The 7,748-nt window shown below is 33.4% G+C and overlaps 1 non-coding gene across 1 annotated transcript; it reads left to right on the top strand.

The window, feature by feature from the left end:
* Positions 1-7,431: 7,431 nt before the first annotated feature.
* On the top strand, positions 7,432-7,505 carry TRNAI-AAU (transfer RNA isoleucine (anticodon AAU)). Its single transcript has one exon. It is a non-coding gene; the product is annotated as a tRNA-Ile (tRNA).
* The last annotated feature ends 243 nt before the right edge of the window (positions 7,506-7,748 follow it).

The raw sequence follows: 7,748 nt of genomic DNA, 5'->3' as shown, positions 1-7,748 counted from the left end.
TTTTGGCTTGATTTCCATTTTATGCATTAGTCGCAGATGTTCCGTTCAAGAATGCTTTAATTAAATAGTATAGTTAAATCCTTGAGATTAATCATATTTTTGCATAAATATTTTATTTAGAAAATGAGTGTAAATGAAAAAAACAAAAATGATGACACAAAGGCATATTTCGAATTTTTATTCAACATTTAGTAAACATTATTTAAGATTTGGATTTTGCATTAATTGCACGTAATATTTCCTTTAATATTCACTACCATAAATTACTACTGTCCAGGTTTTTATACTCGGAACAGTGTATATAATGTTTGCAAAGATGTTATGTTTGTTGATGTAACACCAAAAAGAAAACGTTGGAGACCCTATAAAGTATGTACATATGTACATATATATATGGTATAAATGATCAGACATGTCTGTATGTATTTATGCAAACTAGTCCCTCAGTTTTTATCGCTCAACAATTTTGCACACGCCATATTCTCTTCAAGAAGCTGCTCAATTGTCGCGAGTATAAAATTTTTCTTGACAAGATATCTTCACGAAATTTGGCACGAATTACGGCCCAAGCAAACGCTACAATCCCGTAAAGAATTGTTCCGATCAGACCATAATAGTAGTATAAGTACATAGCTGCAATACAAACTGTATGATCAAAGTCAAGTTCTTGAATAAAAACAAATTTGTGAAGGTTATTACTCTGAGCAAAACTATTACCTAACAAATAAAATTTGATTTTTATACAAAATTCATCGAATGTCACATTTTAACGTACCATGCGTTTTAATAAAGAGATTTTACCTTTGTTGTCACAAAAGATTCAGAAAAATATTCGTGGTTTTGCACGAATCAAGCCCTAATTCAATTTAATATGACAGATAATAACTTAGATTTTTCAATGAACGATAAGCTAGTTAACCTGAGCAGCAGTCTGACGTTAAACCGAAAATTGAAGAGGCTTTTATTAAACAAAGATAAAAGATTTACATAAGGTAAAGTAATGCGTAAGCCTTGTTTTCTTGTAAATTCTGTACATTACCATTCGTATGTACAACCATTCATTTTTCAGCCAATACTAAGGCACAGAAAATCGCAGAATTTTTTTATTCTAATTAGTGTAGATTTTTGTGTAGAACCCTTTACGCATACACATGTATATGTAAGTATGTCAAAAAAAGATGGTGAATTTTTTTCTAACATCTAAATTCCTTACTTATTCTTCCAAATAAATATCATCTCCTTCATAGCAATCGCCGCCCGATAAAACGCACTTTTGCCAACTCATTTTGCTGAATAGCCACAATTCGCACGAAGTCAAATCCGGCGAATACGGTGGTTGCGGAACCATATGAGTCGAGTTTTTGGCAAAAAAAAAAGTGGCGAAGTACCAATGTAGTGATATGGTGCATAGTCGTGATGAAGAAACCAAGTGTTCTTTGCCCGTTTCAGACGAATAGCTTGACGCATAATGCTCAAATAATATTCTTCGTTGACAGTTTGGCCCGAAGAAATTCATAGGGCACCACACCACAATAATTACCTCACTTTACTTTTTGATTACAGTAGTATGTATTCTTATTGCAAAAATTCATTGCGAGATTAAGAAGCTTGGCCAACACTTGTTTCAACGACTGACACGTAACCAGATGAAGCGCGAATTAGTATCCAAAACATCAATTAATCACCTCAACAGTATTCCCAATACCATTTAAGGAATATTTTATGTTGCTATAATAAAAGAATCGTACCCAAAAAAGTTAGTACTTGAAGTTCGGCAGATCCTTTCATCTAAACTGTTTCATATTGTTAAATAATTAACACTAATGTTCATTAATTATGTGTATTGTGTATTAGTATTTGTACTCATATATATGTACCTATGTTTATGGACATATGTACATTATAGCGCGTTACATCTGAGTAATTATTTAAGTCAAACAATTATATCACTCGTTTCACAAATTATTCCGCTTTTTTATTATTGTACTCATAAAAGTCTTTGACGTGCAATCAATTGAATAGAGCAGTTTAAATTGTCGGTATTTTTAAATTTGACAGCTACGCTCGGCATGCCGAGGTACGAGTGATTGGTGTTCGGTGGCAACTGTGTCGGCATTTAACAAATTTGTACAGCTCTAATTAATCAAACTCAATCACAATCAATGCAAACGACACACCACAAATACCAGCACATACCGATATATTCCATGAGCATTAAGAGCAATAACATTTTTTCACAGCATACACTCACATACTTTAGTAAAATCTAGAAATCAAGTTCCACACATCGCACCGCAAGTGATTGCACTCGTACTCATAGTTTTGGTGCACAGATCATGCAAGATAATCATGTGACATTGCTATCACATAAACGCACCACAACCCGGTAACTCATCTACTCAGACGAATTATGACGTGAAATGTGTTGTCTGCCTTAATATGCAACGCGTGCATTCCGGCCCATAATATGACGTCCATCATCCACATTGAGGCACTCGGCAACCGGCATTTTGAGAATCAATTTTCAATCTGTCTGACCGTCTGTTGGTGCGAGTGTGCTGCTCTGCTTATTCAACTGTATGGTTGTGCGCCGCAACGTACCTGCTTCTGCCATTACTCTGCGCTTGCGTTCCAGCTTATACCCGATGCGCTAATGTTTATTCAGTTGAAATTAACTTGACTCACCTCAGCAGCATCATCATCCTTACTAATACCTCACTTGCTTGCAAACTTACTGGCTTAAGCGGGTGTTACTGTAGGAGTATGTCGGTGTCACACCCAAATTCCTGAGTCCTATTTACCACATGAGCTGTCTTTTGATTATTATGGAACGGAGAATAATATCCACTAAAATAAAGTTAGGTTAGGTATTGATGGTTACAATAAGAGATTGAATTTTTTAAATTTCATAGAACACATTATTGTTGCCAAGGACTAGGGTCTACCGCACGTTCCATACATACATATATCAGAGTTCAGCTTGAAGTACATAAGTAAGTGTTTATAAATTGAATTTTTTATTTAGGTTAATTGGAATAATCTGATTTGGAACAAATATGCACCGTTTTTTTTGGTAACTTGTTGTTCGGATTATATAGCGAATGCATAATAACCTCCAAACCAAGCACCCAGGGCTTCTGGCGAGTCACTATCTATGTTCGTGTCTTGGTGTTGTCTTTATGGAACATAGTTCCTCTTCAATTGACCACAGCTGGCCGCTTTAGAGCGATGGCTTCCTTCAGACGGTCCAACTGTTGACAATACTGATCCTAATTATGAGTTTGGCATAGGGGAACATAATGGATGATTCTGTGCCACTCCCGCCAAACAAATAGCAAAACCTTCCTGATCGTCACTCCTGGCTTGGCCACCGTTTGCGCCAGATCACCGCGATACGACCACGACCGTTTTCTCTTGGCGTTGTCCTAAATTACCCACTTTTAAACGTCAGTAACATACCGCTACAGAAATTGATCGATTATGTTGTTACGTTGATTATGTTGTAGCGATTCGCATATGAAAATTCGGGCCATAAGCATTTTTTGCGTTAACTCGTATGACATCTGTACATCGTGCTGCTTTTTATATTCAAGCTTATTAAAATGGTTCCAAAAAGGTTTTTTGTGCAATGTTTAGATCCTGGGGAGTGGTTACATGACAATGCTGAGTCAAGCTATCACAAAATTATCTGAGAAATTTTTTTTGCAGTGAATCTTATCTTTTTAACACCAAAAAACTAAAAAAATTAATATAGAGTAACTCAATCACGAGATATAGATTACTAAAGCTATCAATTGGTAAAATGATGCAGTTATTCTTTCCTAACCTTATATAACTGTTAAGAACTCACATTTTGTTCTTTATAGATATTAAAACTATACTGAGAAATTTAGTTGTTGTAGAGGAGTTATTAATTTTTAGTTTTGAGTTACTAATTACTCTTATTTCCACTTGAAAACGCTAGAAAGATATAAAAAACCTAAAAAATAAAGCTTCCAATCAGCAGGAAGTGATCTCAGGTAAACTGTCTAGATATCTGATGTGTATAGTGTGCCAAAGAGTAAATTTTGCAAACAAGTAGTTCACGAGTCGTTCTATTACTCTGGTTTCTATAGTTCACTATATAATAAATAATTAGAATGCGGATCATGTGAAGGTTAACAGCAGATCGGTACAGTAAAGTTTTATTGTAATAAATAACAAAAACTATAACTCTACAATTCAGTAAGAGGTTAACTCGAATAGAGAAGATTTGCAGCAAAAGAACACTCGGCTACTTTTGGAAAGTTAAGCGGAGTTGGCTAAAAATAAGCGAGAACAGCGAATCAAACACGCGAACTACACTGCCCTTCTTGCAACATCCTTTAAATGTAAGTTAAAAAATTTAAATGCGCGTAGACATTTCAACGTCCCAAATGAGCCTTTTTTCACCGGTCTTTGGTGGTCAAACGCATCTATATATGTACATATCAACGCGACCGTCCAACATCGGATTAACTATTTAACTGTAGCTTTTTGTGCTTTATGCAGGTACAAAAATATGTTTGTATATTGCTCAAACGTATGGTGCATGAAGCAGTTGTTGTTGTCGTCTTTTTTCAAACGAGCAAATATTTAACTGCTATGTATACAAAGTTTCGATGAAATGCTATGTTTGTACGTATGAAAATATACTTATATGTGTGTTTGTGTATTTGTAGCACCAGCCAATCCGTTTTGTTTGCTCGCTATCCCTATTCATGAACGTTTATCAATCCGAACGGGCCATCCTCAAACATTTGTGCGCCACATTGATCCATTTCTCATTGGCATGTGTGATGGCGGCTCGTATCGTCGTTAAACCTTTACACGTCGAGTAATGTTCGTCGCTTTGAGTGTAAATGCGGTTGGAGAGAGCAAGAAAATATTGAACTCCCTATTTTTCGCCATTTACCATATATGCGAGTACATACTTACAAATGGCTATACATTTTGTAACATATTCAAATTAAGCACCTCAGATGGCATTTGCACAGATTTATGCACAGTTCAGGTGTCAGCTTGTAAGATAATTTTAAAGCGGGTGTTTCACATAAAAAATTGTATTAATATTAAGTGTGTGAGGATTTTAAATGCATAATACTCTAAGAATATTGTGTTAAAATTTCAAGTGAAATTGGCGAGGCTACGAGTATTTTTAGAGGATTTGAATGTTTTACATCAGACTTTTTAGTATTCGGTGCCCTTATGACTTCAAAACTATTGCACCAACCCTTTCGAAATTTTGTACATTTTACAACTCAACAAATCTGAAAGAAAAATTTGCGGCTGATGTGTTAAGAGGTCTGTGGATTTATTTTAGGTTTTCTGATTACAAATTTGAGTTCAAAAGTTATACATTACGTCACAAAAAATCCTACGTGTTAGAAAATTAATACTATCATTTTCGTTTTTAGCAACCCAAAATTAGCAAGAAAAGCATAACAACATAGTCGGAAAAAGACTGTAAATTAGTGTAATTTACGAGATAAGGCCTAAAAGTTATTTTAAAATTTGTAAATAATTTTTATTTTACAATAACAAATAAACCGATTTTTTTTCTTCAAAGTGTTCTAAAAAACTTAAAAATTAGAATTTCGAACAGCCGTATCGGGAATCCCGGAAAAAATCTTGCTTTTTTATTTCGGATAATTGCTGTATATTTAAATATTTCTTCGTGGAAATTTTATACAAAATTTTTCTTTGTACTTTTAACGATGTCGTTACAAAAAAATTTTTTGCAAAAATTAACCCACCTTAAAGGAAATATAGCCAACCATTAGTTCTTGCCTAATACCTAGTTTGTTCTTTTCTCCCACATTGAGTTCTTTTCACATAAGCTCTAATATAAGGGCATTACATTTTTGAACTTTACAAAATCATATTCACCATCTATGTAATCTTTGAAACAGATTAACAACTATTATTTGTTGGCTTGAAAGCCTTTTCTAGAGAATAAAATCCTGATGAACCAACCCACCTGTTCAGTCAGTCAGTTGACAAAAAAGACTCTTAAAACTAGAAAAGAGTTTTTAATGTGACGACTCCGGAGACTTGTACAGTACATCATGATCCCTTAAATAAGCGTAACTAAATAGATTTCGTAAAAATTAGGAGTAAAATTACGAGTTTCTTATCTTGCAAAGCATAATATTTGGCGCTGAAGCAAGAAAAAGATTTTAGTAAAATTTTGTCACTTTTGCCATCCATTTGAAAAAAGCATAGGCATAAAGATAATCCGCTTAAAGCCAACATCGAAACGAAACGGATAAACTCTCAAAGTATTTAATGTAGTGCCTACTGATGGTTGTAGAGAAGGAAGCCAAGAAAGGTTCAAATGCACTGAAATTGATTTCCCCGAATCGACGAACACTTTGAGTTGTTTATGAAAAAATAGACTAAGATAAATGTATGTTTTCTCTGAAAAGGAATTTTACTAAAAAATATAATCACTTCCACCTCACGTTTAAAGGCTATATTCGAAATTAGTAAAAGAGCGGAATCTTCCTAACAAATAACTCTAGAATCGATCAAATTTAACCGATTTTTGGTTCGTAATTACGTAACATATGCTGATGTTTGAAAATGGCCGAAATATTGACGTTTCGGATATAAATTAAGACAAAGTAATGAGCATATGAGAGCATGTAACCTATAGTATAGGTTAATAAATAACCTGAACGAGAGTTCTGTTAGGTTAAGTTACTAGCGCCGAACCTAAAACGCTAACTTATAACACTAAGGACTCCTAGGTATAGATCAAACGATCCTTACGTATCGATGAAGCGCTTTAAGCCTGATTTAAATGAGAAGAATTGGCTGAATTCTTATACAAAATCTTCTTAAATAAAGTTTTCCAGACACTTCGAATTAAATTACTCTCCTTTAATTCTTACAAACTGCGACAGTATAAAATTTTAATCTGATATAGAATTAATCAGTTACTTGTTTCACCTTTTTACTAAAAGGATTGCAAAAATATTTTAACACATTTTCATATTTGTGTGAAACGAGAAACTCTAAATACATATTTACATATATATTTTGTATCAAAATGCTTATCTCAATCATACAATTGTGTTAATATTTTTTTAATAACTTAATCTTTAAAGAACAGATTATAAAATTAATACAAATAAACTTTTCACTCATTGGCTTAGAGATGTATATATTCTAGTATTTCAAAACGTTCAAATAAAAGGCTCTTGCATGTATGTACAATATATAAGTAGATAACAACTTATACGTATATATAAAGATTTGTACATATATTGTAATTCAATGTGATTATTAAAATATATTTATATTGCTGTAATCAGAAGCACATAGACTACATATTTTTATCCCTGATTTTTTTCATTTCGTTTTATCAGCTGTTCGTTGCGCTGGCACTTGAGCCAATATTTAATAGCAGGCCCATTAGCTCAGTTGGTTAGAGCGTCGTGCTAATAACGCGAAGGTCGCGGGTTCGATCCCCTCATGGGCCATAATTTTACTTTATGTTTTAAAATTATTTTCTAAATAACTATACAATAATTTTTTTTAAATATAACTGAAGAAATACTATTTACAAATTACATAACACCTATTTTACTGGAATTTGGTTTATGTAATATTTTCACAACAATTTGTGTCTACCTCAGCTATAGCTTATATCAGCAGTTTTAGTCAAGATGAAATCGTATAATTTTATTAAATTATTATTTAATACTTATTATGCACTATATCCG

The sequence above is a fragment of the Bactrocera oleae genome, chromosome 5, assembly GCF_042242935.1.
Source record: "Bactrocera oleae isolate idBacOlea1 chromosome 5, idBacOlea1, whole genome shotgun sequence".
NCBI classification, from domain to species: Eukaryota; Metazoa; Arthropoda; class Insecta; order Diptera; family Tephritidae; genus Bactrocera; species Bactrocera oleae.
This window is presented reverse-complemented; position numbering and strand designations above follow the sequence as displayed.